Below are 11,784 nucleotides of genomic sequence, written 5' to 3'. Positions count from 1 at the left end.
ACCCTCCAGTGCTGTTCAACAGAAAGCCACATGCCTGCATCAGATCATCAGCTCTGCCACCAGTTGTTAAGAGGAAGGGGGTACCAAGACTGAGGGCAGAGGTCTCGTCCCCATGTTCCCCATCACCACCAACGATTGGCTCTAATGGAGCTGACCGCAGGTGTTTGGTGACATGTGATACTCCCAGTTCCTGGATATGGTGTTCATGCTGTCCCCAACTTAACTTCTCTGCAACAGCACTCTCTTCTGTTTGTGGGTGTTACCTTGCTTTTTCTGGATCAGTGCTAACGTTTCTCCAGCTGTGTCATAATATTATTGTTATAAATAGTTTTTGAATAGTTCAAGCCCAACGCCGTTGAATAATAATACTGGAAGCTGATCCTGCAACACTGTGATAAAGTTGCTTTTTAGGCTGGGTCCTTATCAAGATGGTTATTATCCCAGTTTGACTAGAATCTGAGGAGAGTTGCTCATTTCATCAACTAAATATTTAGGGCTGCAATCTGCTGCATTGAAACTATTAATTCAGAGGAGTTTGTGCCAGGGCTGCTATTCTTTTTGAGCCGCACTCCTAGCCATTATTAAGTATTAAGTGCCATTTGAACTCAGTTAGCCTCTCAGTTCAACTTGTTTAGGACCACAGTGTAACCCTGCTCTTTTGATATACATGGGTGTCCCCCCACCCGCGAAGTATCAATATATTATATAAAGATTTACGCTGTTTAATAAACAGTGAGATGATTTTGGATCCTTTTTTGTACAGTTCCATGGCAGCATGTTTAAAATGGGAATGGAATTCATATTAAAGTTTTGTTTAAAGGATGGAAAATAAATAGACGTTCAGTATTTCTCTGGCTGGCCTTTTTATTACGTTTCACCCTTCCTGAAAAGAGCATTTATTGGCTTAATGGTGTCCCCCCTTTATAAGTCACAACAACCTTGTGAGGTAGAATAAGCTCAAAGGGGACAATTTAGAGCTTCCTGCCCCTCTCTTTGCCTTACAATATATCAAAAGTTATCCAAGCAAATTCGAATACACTCCACCAGTGCATCAGAAATACACAAAGCAATCAGTTATGGTTGTTCCCCTCTTCAGTGAGCTTGTAATTCAGAATTTGTGCTTGCCTGTCATGCGTGGGGAACTCTGGCCCTCCAAATTTTGGGCTACAGCTCTCATCATCCCTTATCATTTGCCATGCTGGCTGGTACTGAGGGGAGTTGGAGTCGTAACAATATCTGGAGGGGCTTAGGTTCCTTATAATAAGAATGGTAATATTTTTATTTATTTATTCATACCCCGCCCATCTGGCTGAGTTGCCCCATCCCTGTTGTGTGTCACTAGTGAATACTTTCCTTTGCCCCTCCAGAAAAGACGCTTTCTAAAAAGTGTGCCTTAATGTCGAGCCAGAAATTACATGTTAGATGAGTGCTCAGTATTTTGTAAGAGTACCTTCTGGCCACAAGATGGCACCCAGAGAACCATTTTCCCTTAGCAAAGTGTCTGGTTTTCAGCAGAGGGTGTGTGTTTGCTCAGCTGGAAAGGTAAACATGAGCTGTAGCAAAGCAAGGCAGGTCCAGCTTTGCTGTAGAGACATTTCCTGACATAATTAGGCTGGGTTCAGGTGCAGTTGTCCTGTACATTCTGGATGCAACGCTTAACAACTGAAATGGGGAACTGTGTGTGCTGGGTAGATTCCAGGGAGACTTTTCATGGGAAATCTGCCCAATTTCTGACATGCCACAGCCTCTCAACTGAGCTATAAGAATAGCAGGATCACCATGGGTCTCTCTTTCTTGCTGGACTCTTCCACCTGAAACTGCAGGGAAGTCAAATTGCATCTTTGACTTCCTGTAGGATTTTTTTTTATAAAAGGAACACCTTGCGTGTATAAAAGCATATTATTTTTATTATTATTATTAGTGAAGAAGACCATAGATGGCAACTTATTTGCCATATGGATATATATATATATAGGCTTACAAAAAAAGTATGACATGCGTATCGCTCCTGTAATCTGAAGTGGTACGGTCCAGGAAGAGCATTTTTGTGCAGTTATATTGATTGTGTATTTCTGCCTTTAAGAAAATAACATAAGGCGAACCCTGCTGGATCAGACCAAAGGTAGCATCCTGTTTCCTGTAGCCACCAAACAGATGCCTCTCAGAAGCCCTCAAGCAGAAAATTTGCTCTGGTCCCCGAAGTTGTATTGGCTGTGTTGGAACTAGAGGTTCCATTTAGACATAACTGGCAGTTGTTGATTTGCCCTGTCGTCCCTGGATTTGTTCAACCCTCTCTTAAAGTCACCTGACCTAGTGCCCATTAACACACTTGCAGCTGCAAATTCCCATCAATCAATTTGGCAGCTCCCCTATCAGGAAAGGTTGCAACATTTTTGGTGGGTACTTTGAGTAGAGTAGAATAAAATACAGGATAAAAAGTAAATAAGTAAAACAAAACAGCAAAACTGTCATGGCTTGCATTGTTGAAGTACAGTGGTGCCCCGCAAGACGAATGCCTCGCAAGACGGAAAACTCGCTAGACGAAAGAGTTTTCCGTTTTGGAGGTGCTTCGCAAAATGAATTTCCTATGGGCTTGCTTCGCAAGACGAAAATGTCTTGCGAGTTCCTGCGGGTTTTTTTTCCTTCCCCCCTTTTTCTAAGCCGCTAAGCCGCTTATCTGCTTATCCGCTAAGCCACTAAAAGCCGCTAATAGCGCTAATCCGCTAAGCCGTCAATGGGCTTGCTTCGCAAGACGAAAAAACCGCTAGACGAAGAGAGTCGCGAAACGGATTCTTTTCGTCTTGCAAGGCACCACTGTACAGAAAGTATTGGTTTAAATTGTAGAAATCTATCGATTCAAGAAGATTCTGGAACTTTCTCTTTGTGATACAAGCCGGAAGTTTCTGACTGACAAGTAAGTTTCCATTCTGCTTGGAAAGAAGCAGGAGGTTCCTGATGTTTGGGTTATTTCTTCAGAGAAGCTGATTGCAGCTGTTCACTCTGGCCCAGTTATCTCTCTCAAGGTCATGTTGGCTATAATGACAGGCCAGAAAGAGCCTGGTCTCACTTTCTCCCTTTCTTTCTTGGTTCTCTCTACTTTGTTCCTGTCTGGTGATCTGTACATAGTATGCTTAGGTGCTAAGTTTTAGTCTTATTAAGTTAAGGTTTTGCTGCAACAGGATTCTTAAGGAGATGCCAATCTGGAAGAGTTGGATTTATGACTGTTATGCTAATTTGCCTTGAGTAAATAATACTGGATGAATCTGATTGCGTCCTGAGTTATTTTGAAGGACCCGGCATTGTTTTTCATTATGACTTGCTCTGGATCATTATGGAGCAAAACCATGATGATGTATGAGTCAATTTACAGTCATTAAGTACTGGATTTCTTTAACATCTGACACAAATTGGGCGAATTTGGGTGGAACCAGGGTTTAATCAAGTTGGGCTGAGACAGCCTCAGATTGCCGCTGCTCACAGTTGTCAGAAGCCTATGTGGGTGAGCAGCAGAGGCCGGTTGCAAGCTGGGGGGGGGGCTGTTTGCAAAAAGGCTTTTAAACAGCCCCACACTGTACTTTGGCAGAGATAGTGATGGTCACCACCTTGGAAGGCTTTAAAAGGGGGTTAGACATATTCATGGAGAATGAATGGCTAGCAGCCATTCTGGCTATGTTGTACCTCCTCTGTTGGAGGCAGTATGCTTCTGAATACCAGTTGCTGGAAACTGCATCTCAAAGGCATTCAGCTGACTCATGTGAGAACAGGATGCTGGCCATTGGCCTGATTGAGTAGATTCTTCTTATGTCCATACTGAGACACTTCTTGCCAGAGGTGTGTCTAGCTAGAGAAACCTTGAATACACATGGATTTTGTTGAAGCTTGGATTCCTGCAGAATGCTGCAAAAACAAGGGCCTTGCCAGTTCCCAACTGCTACTACACACAGCTCATGATCTCTGCACCGTCCCCAATTCGAAAACATGCAATCTTATTGATGGGATTCTGTAATAAACATAATTTATTATGTATTTTGAAGCTATCCCAGCAGTTTATGAATCAATTTATAAAAGGAACTTTATCTTTACCATGCAATGTACAGTAGCTCACAGTTCCATCAGCACAGAAGCATTCACTTCTGAAGCCATTAGAACTTTTATTGCTAGTGCATGAAATACAGCTTCAATGAGTTTAATTGATGTTGGGCACATTCCAGTGGAATGGTCTCCCCTGAGTTAGGAGCTTTGTTAAAAGTCCTGAGTGTAAAATAACAATAAAGCTAAAAGCAGCAGCAACAGTGTCAAAGTGTTAGTTGCTCACCATTTCAAAATACTTTATTGCAGATTTCAAATATTAAAAATGGAAATGATAAATCCCAGAATGGGCCAGTCAACTCAAATACTACATCACTTCTAATGCAACAAATGAACCAGATCTGAATTGATTCCAGTATTGTATGAATGGAGTCTAGTTTTTAAACTGTTAAGTTTTTCCTTCTCATAAACGTTTAAAAGCATAAAGCACTACATTTTTCAAATTTTCATAAATGTAAATTGACCTGTTCTTCACAGTCTTTAAAAAATAAAATAGATCTGTATATATTTATATACATGGGATTATGCTCACATTCCATCTATATACGTAGCCCAAGCTTTCATGAGAAAGACTGTGCAGTACCTAACAAAATAAATAACCACCACTATATGTACTTTTCTCACTTGACCTTTGACACAATCCAGAAGGACCATTATTTCTGAATATTTTGCTGTTGTCCACCCCCATTACAAACTGTTGGCAATAGCTTCACAACAGCCCATAACTTTGGCAGACAGGGTCTTGGGTTTGAGCCCCATGTTGGGCAAAAGATTCCTGCATTGCAGGGGGTTGGACTAGATGACCCCCAGGGTCCCTTCCAGCTCTACAATTCCATGAGTCTAAAGCAGGGGCTTCCATGGCTGTGGAAACCTCCTTAGAGTGGAGGGCCATTTCTGCCAAACCCTAACCTTGAGCAGAAGGGAGACGCGGGTGGCGCTGTGGGTTAAACCACAGAACCTAGGACTTGCTGATCAGAAGGTCGGCGGTTCGAATCCCCGTGACGGGGTGAGCTCCCATTGTTCGGTCCCTGCTCCTGCCAACCTAGCAGTTCAAAAAGCATGTCAAAGTGCAAGTAGATAAATAGGTACCACTCCGGCGGGAAGGTAAACGGCGTTTCTGTGCGCTGCTCTGGTTCGCCAGAAGCGGCTTAGTCCTGCTGGCCACATGACCCGGAAGCTGTATGCCGGCTCCCTCGGCCAATAAAGCGAGATGAGTGCCGCAACCCCAGGGTCAGCCACGACTGGACTTAATGGTCAGGGGTCCCTTTACCTTTTAACCTTGAGCAGATACACCAGGGGTTAGGATTGTTCCCAAACAGATTTCTATCACTACCATCCTGCTTCCAATATTGTTTGGGCCTGCAAAAGTTTTGGTTCTGCTTCAAATCCAGTTCACATCCTGGTTCATATCCAATTGGTGCTTGTCCCATAAGCCTCTTGGTGAAATCCCGTCACACTGGATACCACAAACGTTCTTGTTTATCTTTCGCCCATTTTTTGTTACCCTGTAGTGCAAGAGTGACTCTCCACATGGCACTAACACAGTAAAGCATACTTACCTGGGAGTAAGCACCATCGGACCAAGTGGGACTTGTTTCTAAGTAAATGTGCAGAGGACTGCGCTGCCTTGTATTTAAAAATCCACTGTAATAATGGAGTTCACTAAGGTTCTTAAATTAACCAGACTTGGCAGTCCATCTTCTCAGATAAAATCATGGGATGGAAGTACAGCAGATGCATTGTGTCAACACAAACATGCCACAGACCTGTGACTGTCCTGGCTGACAATTCTGCTTTACCTAACAATGACAAATCATTCTAGAGCTAGTGAGATGATATTTTTATGGTGTCGGTTAATGCTTCACTTACACTCTGTTTTTCTTCTGACCTTCACAAATAAAAAGAAAAATTGCAAGTCTATGCTCCCTGAAGTCCAGTGCCATTCTTTGTAAAGAAGGCCCCTTGTCCCTGCAGAGGTGTGCATACTTTCCCCCCGTGGTGTGATCCCCAGCTGGGGTGTATGGGATGTTAGGGGAGTAGTAGTACCTCTGGTGGAGGACGCATTGTACTCTTGGGGTAGTTTGTCCCCCTTTGGTCCCAGAAGCTGTTGACATGCGATAGAAGCAACATACTGGGAACAGCATTGACTGGCTGCCTAACCAGGTGAGGGTAGCTGATGGGGCCCAAACCCTTGGTGAATTAGGGACTTCCCCTGCAAGTGAAGACAAGTTCTGGCAAATTGAGCGGATGAGACCAATAGTGGGTCCAACAGCCAAGAAGGCGATGTTACGATATGAATGCAACGCAGCTGCAAACCAGCTTGGTGAAAACATCACATGATGGGGCTGACTGTGGGAAACAATGTTACAGTCAGTTCACAGGGCAATTCACCGGAATTTGCTCAGTGTGTAATATGAGACCTTCCTGTTGTGTTTGTAAAGGAAGTCTTCGTCACTTGCTTGCTGAAGTCTGAACTGATCGGACATGTTTTGTGTAGTGCTGCAAAGTCAGAAATAAAGAGATGTAAATAGATTTCTGACTATCTCCTTTCCCTGCTAGGGAAGCAAGGAAGGAGAGGGTGTGCATTTACCCACGCTGGGAAATGTTGCCTATCGAGACCTATCCTGGAATTGCGGGGATTGCAGCCAGGGAGGTCACCAGTAAACAAGCCGGGAGTCTGGGAGAGTTGCCAGTCTCTCCCGTGAAGGCTTGTTTTCCAACAGGCGGTTTCTGCACATGCTGTAGAGGGAACTGAGGGGTAGATGGGGCTCGTCCACCTGGGAAAGTAGCCCATCTAGGAGAAGGAAAACTCTGACCCTAAACCTCCATTGCCTTGCGGGTTATAACCAAGAGAAGAAAAGGTAAAGAAGCAACAAATCACACAAATCTGAACTGGTTGGGCGACACCTTGTACGCCGCCTCCTGGCAACTCCTGCAGCCAAGCTGGAACCAAGCGTATTGTGTTGCTCTCCTTTGGACCACATCAGTGAAGCCAAGGAGGAGGTCTTGTCATCTGGGCAGCCCAGAACCTCCATACACACTGCCCAGGCTTGTCCCCAACCCCCAGGGTGGTGACTTTGGTGCAGCTAACACAGCGGTTTGACTTCACGCCTGGAGGCACACTCCATTCTCTCTCTCTCGACAGATGGATGCCAACAAGATCCCATCCTGCTAGGGAGCGAGTGTGGTTCTTTTCTGTTGGATCACGGTCCTTTTCCCAAGCAAGATGCCCACTGGGTGGGAAAGACCCACATTACCTCCAAAACAACAGGAGGGACAGCACCAGATTCCAAAAGGGACACATTCACAAGGAAGGGGCAGCTGAGTAAGTGGGCTTTAAGTGAGGAACTACAGGACCCTTATAAATATTCAACAGGTTTAGTGATGGGTGAAACTAAATGCCACTGCTAAGAAACCTGATGTTAAGAGGAGTCCCAGAACTCCTAAATTAAGGAGTTCTTAAGGTATTCCATAAAGCTGCTGTCTTTAGCCCTTCCTCTGCATACTTGGTATGAAAACATAATACATAGTTGGTTACCAGATTTTTTTCAATGAACCTGGGGACTTTTTTTTTTAAAAAAAAATAAGGCTGAGTAGCAACAGGGAGTCTGTAGTGGGGATGGTGAGGCAAAAGACCCTGGACCCAAGCACACATGCATATTGTATAAAGGTGCAAAGCCCTTCTTTCACACCCTGTGAAACATAAATGTGCAGAGTTTTTTAAAAACTGGGCAACAGCCACCTGCCCACGACTCCCGAGCCTCCCCTGATGAGTCAGAACAAAGGGGGGAAGGGGGCAGGGGGCAGGAAATTTGTAGCGCGGATGTCCCTGGTTCCCCTTTGGCAGTGGCGGCAGCAGTCAGCAACCCAGAGCCAGCCTGGTAGCGCAGTTGGCTCTGGCTGGCTTCAGGAGCTGCTCGCTGCCGTGGCGCCCGCCATTTTTCCTCTCCAGAAGTCCCCATATAATGTGTTGTGCACAAGACACATCATATGGGGACTTCCAGTGAGGAAAAATGGCGGGCGCCACAGCAGTGAGCAGCTCCTGCTGCTGCCATGTTTCCCAGGGACAGATTTGCAAATCTGGGGACATTCAGGGGACGGAATTTGTCTGGGGACAGATTTGCAAATCCGGGGACTGTTCCCGGGAGCAAGGGACACCTGGTAACCCCAAGTTACATGACATCTGACAGACGGGCATAAGGAGCAGGGTCTTCCCTGCTCAGAATATTACAATATAATTGACTTGACAAAATTCCCTGGGGAGGAAATTTTCTAATGTGGGTGCCACTCACAAGAAGGCACTATGTGCTGTGTAGAGAAGTACTTTTTATTTTCAGTTCCGAATCTTCCAACATTCAGCTTCCTTGGAAGTAGCATCCCTAGTAATCAGCATCATCCTAAACCAAACTTCTCTGCACTTCAAAAGAGCTAGCATCTACTCTTCCCCATCTCTCCTGCCTCCAGTAGGAGATGATTTAAAATTCAAATCTTATCCTTCAAAGTATCTGCGGCCTCTCTTAGATTTATATCATGTGTAAATAAAAGGCCATCAAAATAAGTGAATGCTGATAAACCTGATAGGCCCTGAGGGATGGGGTCCTTGGCAGTTTCTTGGCAAGCCTTTTAGATTAATCCGATTCATGTTTTCCAGCTCAGAGATGGGTTTATTAAACAGGGTGCCTTGTCTCGCTCTAACGCAAAGCTGCACATATTAAAATATGAATTTCTCATATGTGGCTGAAATGAATTTAAAAGATTGCATCTCTCTGCGATTGCATTGCTCCTGGAATTTGAAGAAGGAAACATGTTAATGGCTATTTTAATGCTGACCTTTACTCATATTACACATGTTAGTCCTACGTGGCATGAAGTTCAGGACAAACGTGTCCATTCTCATCAGGCGTGCAGCGGAGTTCGCAATGTTCTCTTCTGCCTGGCAAATATACAAACACAATCAATTCAAAGCACTTGACAAAGTTATTATGGTAACCCTACATTGCTGATCTACAATCAGTAAGAAATGCATGTACGTACTGTTTTGTTTTTAAAAATACTAAGAATCTAAACTAGGCATTCTACAATATTATCAGAATATCAGTCATTTTATTCAATCAGTTCCAGTGTGGCTGAAATGCCTTTTATTATATAAAGAAGTAACAGATGCTAGAAACAAACGCCAAAGGATCACTACTGGGTCTCTCCTTGCAAGTTTCCCAATGATTCTGGATGGTCACTTTTGGAAATGGGCATAAGTCTGAGTCACCAAAGTGAATCTTACAAGGTTGCCACCAGCTGAGGTGGCTCACTCTCTCCGCCTTTCCCCTCTCCTCCTCCTATGTAACCCCACAGCTCATCTACCCCACCACCATTTTTCTCATCCTCTCTCCCCTCCCCCTCCCCCCCGCCTCCTACTCCCTGTCTGTTGACTTGGCACATGCGTTCATCTCACTATATTACTCCACACCAGTGAGCGACACATGGCTCTTGGAGATTTGAGAGCAAAAGGCCCAATTCACCTGAGAGGTCATTTAAAAAAATCTTCTCCCCCCTTCCCTCCGAGTTATTTTTAAAATTACGGTATATATTTATCTTTTAAGTAGGGTTAAAGTACCTATTTATTTAAGTGTAATTATGCCTATTGGGGAAAAAAAGTATACAAGTGTAGATTTGAAGTGTTTAATCATTAAAACAACCATGTTGCTGGAAATGGCAGTGACTGAAAAGGTGGCAAGGCTTTTCTTTTTAATATAATCAATTATTAGTGCAATTACACCTTTTCATCTAAGCACTAATGCGATATACATACAGTGGTTTTTTTCTAAAGAAACATTTAGGGGTACTCTCATTTTCCTACTCATATTGACATACTGCCCCTCAATGAGGCCAAACTTAGATTCACAAAATGTTTAGGGTATGTGTACCCCTGCGTCCCCCCAGAAAAAAGCAGTGTCTGTGTGTTTGTGTTTGTGTGTGTGTAAATGTAATGTAATGGTGTGATGTAAAAAAAAGCCAGAAAAGTTTTTCTCACTAAACAAAATACTGATTTAAAAATAAATGGGGTGATAAAGGGGTACCTACCAAAAGATTATAGTGAAGCTGTGTACAGTAATGATAGGCTTACTTTACTGGCTTGAGACACCACTGTGTATGTTGAAACCACACTTCCTAGGAAGATGGGAGAGGAGCATTGAGAATGTTCTACACCTGTAGAGATTGTACCATCCTTTCAAATAAAGCTGTATTCTACACCTGTAGAGATTGTACCATCCTTTCAAATAAAGCTGTATTCTACACCTGTAGAGATTGTACCATCCTTTCAAATAAAGCTGTATTCTACACCTGTAGAGATTGTACCATCCTTTCAAATAAAGCCACCTTTTCTGCTGTCTGAGAAAAGATGGAAGAAGTATCTGTAAAATTCAGCAAGACATTGGCTTTATTATGCCTTGGAGTGCATGCCCCATGACAAAAATGAGTGAACAAAGTGTAGTATTTCAACTCTATGCTTCTAGTTTAGCAGAGCTCCAAGATGGTGCTGCCTGCCTTGTCTGTGTGTGCATGTGTGAGAAAGCTGCTATGTTACAAACAATTAAAAATACAGATAGAGTCTTCTGCTCGATTAACCAAGGGCACCTTTTAAAATTTATCAAATTACTCTCGCAGCTCTGCTAAAAATATAGCTACATAGACAAGCCCACTGCAAAGAAAGCTGAACTGTCAACGCTGCTGTGCAGCTGTATTCTGTTGACAGTGGACAGGGCTGCAGTATGACAGTACTTTCAACACAGAGAATCTCTAGACCCTGGCAGATTCCCTCTGTCTTAAAGGGGCTTCCTGAAGCTATGTGAACATTATTTCTAAATCAGGAAGACCTGACAAAGAGGATATGGACATTAGCGAGTCATGAGCAGCTGTGTCAAGTGCTGAGAATATATAGCATGTTAAATTCCAGTGAAGCAAAGAAGTAAAAATGACTAGTTTAAGGGTTAAAAGCAAAATGTGGAATGAGTTCCAAGTCTTTGTGAGCTGTATGTTTTGATCTTTCGTTGCTAAGGCTGCAGTCCTGTAAAGTAGGCCTGCAACTTATGAGTGATTTACTTACACGGTGGCAGTTTTTGGTAAGATGGTGGGATAATATATAAAAGAATAGAAAGCCAAAGGGGGCGAGGAACAGTCAGAAAGGGCTGCCTAAGATCTTGTGTGACCTTCCCAGAGCCTGGAAGTGGTTTGGACTTTCAAAGACTATCAAAGTCTTCCTTATTTTGCATGATTTTGCCTTGTGCACAGACACACCCCCCCCCGATCATAGCCCCTGCATATGTTGCAAGCATAGCTGTCAATTTACAGATTTGAAAATAAGGGACTAGCAGCCTTGAAAATAAGGGACCAGCAGCCAAAATAAGGGACCTGCAGCCTCACCTGTTCCAGGCACTCCAGTCTTCCTGTCCTCCTGCAATCTGGTCAAACTCATGCTGGTAGCTTCGAGAACACTGTCCAACCAACTTTGTAACCAGAGGTTCAACTGAATAGAATCTGAATCACATGCACCACAAGGCCTATGCAGCCTCAACTTAAGATGGCTCCCCGGCCTGGCTTTGCACTGCAAAGTTTGCAGCAGCACGTGCAACAAAATGGCATCCAGCATTCAAAAGCCCCCTCAGCTTGCATTAACTAGCCACACACAAGGCATGCAAG

This window comes from Podarcis erhardii (assembly GCF_964252035.2).
Source record: "Podarcis erhardii genome assembly, chromosome: 4".
In the NCBI taxonomy this organism is placed as follows: Eukaryota; Metazoa; Chordata; class Lepidosauria; order Squamata; family Lacertidae; genus Podarcis; species Podarcis erhardii.
Note: the sequence above shows the minus strand (reverse complement) of the source record.